Consider the following 3,235-nt stretch of genomic DNA (forward strand, 5'->3'; position numbering starts at 1 on the left):
CCCTGATCTTCTGCATAAGCTTTCCAGCTCAATTCAAACATTATGAATTGCACCGGAGTACCGAGCAGTTTCGCAATCTGCTTCATATCATAGGGAGTTAGTTCATTAACTCTTATAAATCAAAGCATATTTGCAACAGCAGGCAATCCTAACCCATGTTTAGCAGCTAGCTGGTGAAGCTCTGAGCAGATTTGCCAATTAAAGGGTATGTATTTGCCAGATGTTGTCCCATTACTTTGCATCACTGGGAATGCTGTAACTGTTCCCTCCCCCTCTTGCCAGTTCTCTGATGATGGTGAGCCCATGGGGACAGGAGTTAGTTCAGCCCCTTCTATATCTCCACATTCTATACCCTTTTGTTTTACCTCTGTCCAGAAGATTACCGGCTCTCGGGTGGGAATGTTTCCTGCTGGGAACATCGAAGGGGGCTGGAGCTGACAGCAGCAGGGTCGTAGGGACTTCCTCAGCTTGTTGGGACCTTGACTGTAGATGCCATGGTGCTGCGGCAGTGACAGCTGCATGTCCAGAGCTGGTGCCGGGAACAGGGCTCTGTATCATGGTGTTGGAGCTTCCTGGTTCCGGTGTGCTTCCGGGTGTGACGTAGTGGTAACATCTGGGTCATCTCGGGTTCCACCCCTGTGTTGCAGTGGCAGACAGGCGTGGTTTATTGAGGCGGGGCTGTGAGCGCAGTTTGCGGACTGAGCCAACCACCTCTGGACAGGGACGGTCTGGGTGTTTCCATGGCATTGAGGAGCGTGGTCAGCCCCGATGGCAGGGGGGTGGTCCCGGAGACAGCACCGAGCTGGAGCTGCGTCATGCTCACTGGCAGCGCAGCTGAAATGGCGGCACCGTCCAAGCTTCTGCAGCAGCTGTGCCGGGCAGGTACTGGGTGGCATTTTCATGGTGCCCGCATAGGGCGCCCCGGCATCCCTGGGACCCTGCCGGGCCTCCTGTCTCCCTGCGTGGCGGGGCCGCTCCTTGCTGGGGAGATGTAGGGGATGGTTCTCCCGGGAACAATGCTGACATGGGGGGGTAGTTCAAAGCAGCTCGGCCAAGTGGGGCGGCATTGCTGGCCATTGTGTCCTGCCGCGTGCTCTGGGGGCTTAGAGAGGTGTCCATCTCCCCCAAAAACTCCTCCGGTGTGTTTTCTTCCCCATATAGTTCAGTATTTAATAGTCTTATTAAATCCAAAACAAGCCTGTGAAAAGTGCATGTTATATGGCTCTACGCAGATATTAACTGTATGTATTGTGTTGTATTGATTAGTAGTGCTGTATTAATATTTTAATAGTATGGTAAATGTAGTTTTGTAGATAAAATGTCGTTTTTGTAGTAAATGTGAAAAATATGTATATTATGATTGGCTTTTTGCAAATATTAAAATGAATATTATATGTGTTATGTTAGAAAGTTATGCTGTATTAATTTTCTTAAGTAGTGTGTTAAATATAGTTATAGGTTATAACATAATGTTAAAATAGAAACTATGCTATCTAAGATACTTTTTTAAAGAGACAACATGCAGCGAGATAGCAGCCACAGGACACCTAAATCTTTCAGAGAAAAAGAATTTATTGCTCTCGTATCAGAAGAAACTAACTAACTAATTTCTTCCCGCCTCTCTCAGTCCTGAAGACACCGTTAGGATTAAGAAGTTGACACTGACCAGACAGAATCCTTGGTTTGAATGGAATTTATGCATCATGTTTGAGGTGTATGAATATGCAACAGGCTATTGTTTTTAAGTGTTATGAGTAGGAAAGTTAACCATTTTGTTAAAGGTTGCAGAGTTCACAGGTTGGGCCAGTTGCTGCCAGGGAGGAGTTCTAACTGTTCCTTGTTGATAGTTTCATGTTGTAATCACCTGTTAATAGTCAGTCATTAACTCCCAATTGTTGAGAATTCCCCTTTTTTGTCGAGTACCACCCTGCTGCTGCCTGGAGGATGGCACACCCCCCCCCCCCCCCCCCCACGACCGGACTAACATGCAAATGAGGAAAAATATTTCACCAAACCTAACAAAAACCCTTAAAAACAACCAGCCAACACAAAATTAAGAGATCGAAGTGATGTCTAGAAGTGAGGAACAGAATCCAGTGCCCGCTGAGACCCTTTTTACCTTTCACCATAACCTAAAAAGACGTCGGCCAGAAAGAGGACCCCGAATGTCAAACTATAAAAGTGGGAACATCCTGGTGCTCTCGTGAGGACGTAACCCCCAGCTCTGCCTGCAGACCAGTGGACAAAGCTGCATTTTTTTCCTCCTCCTCCATGCCACTCCTGGAAGCAGCGACGACATGAACGCAGCCAGTCGATTCTTCCCACCCGAGCTGATTTTTAATAAAGGCATTAAAAAGGAGAAAGATCTGCCCTATTTATTTTATAAGGGTTAATCCTCTGTTAACGCGTGTCCTTTTTTGGGCTTATTTTGCCCAGAAAGAGGAACCCAGACCGTCTGTAACTTTTTGTTTTTATTGTCTCCTATTGTCCTCATCCTAATTGTCCAAAGTTTTATTACTCTAATTTTATTACTATCTTTATGACCATTTTATTACTGTTAAACTTTTAAAATTAAAAAAAAAAAGTGATTGACATTTTCCACAAAGCCTATATGGTTTTTTAATTCTTATTGCATTTTCCTCCCCTTTTGAGGCTGCCTTTAATATAAAGTGACCAGTTCGTTCCCAAGTATTAAGATCAAAGGCAGTTTCTTTTGCTGTGTTAAACCCATGGTAGTTTGCCTGTGTAATTAATCTAAACAGGGCTTCTTCATCATAGTCTATGTCCCATTCCTTAAAGAAAATTTTCCATACCTGTATTGTGGGGTTTTCTGATGTCGAAAACCAAGCACCCATGGTCTCTGATGGGGTTTTTCTTCTTTTTTCAACTTCTCCAGTTTCTTTTTTCAAACAGCCCTTTGGCTGAGTATTCTTGCAACCTTTGTTGCGACTTGTATCCTTGCAGCCTTTGCCACCTATTTTCAGGCTCTTCCATCCTCTTTCTTTCCAGCTTTTACAGCTTCTCTGGTTTATTTTTCCACACAGCCCTTTGGCTGTAATTTCCTGCAACCTTTGTCGCAAAGGTAGCTCCTGCAGCCTTTGCTGCCTATTTTCAGGCTCTTTCTGTTCTCTTTTAGCTTTTCAGTCTGTCTCTCTCGGCATAATCCATGGGTTCATGGACTGCTTGTCTTCACGGCAGGGGATCACCACATAGTACAGTAGAATCCGTGATGTTT

At 44.9% G+C, this 3,235-nt stretch overlaps 1 long non-coding RNA gene across 1 annotated transcript; it reads left to right on the plus strand.

Moving 5' to 3' along the window:
* Positions 1-616: 616 nt before the first annotated feature.
* On the plus strand, positions 617-2,605 carry LOC132341414 (uncharacterized). Its single transcript, XR_009490187.1, has 2 exons — positions 617-882; positions 1,628-2,605. It is a non-coding gene; the product is annotated as an uncharacterized LOC132341414 (long non-coding RNA).
* Positions 2,606-3,235: the final 630 nt, after the last annotated feature.

Source organism: Haemorhous mexicanus, chromosome W, assembly GCF_027477595.1.
Source record: "Haemorhous mexicanus isolate bHaeMex1 chromosome W, bHaeMex1.pri, whole genome shotgun sequence".
NCBI classification, from domain to species: Eukaryota; Metazoa; Chordata; class Aves; order Passeriformes; family Fringillidae; genus Haemorhous; species Haemorhous mexicanus.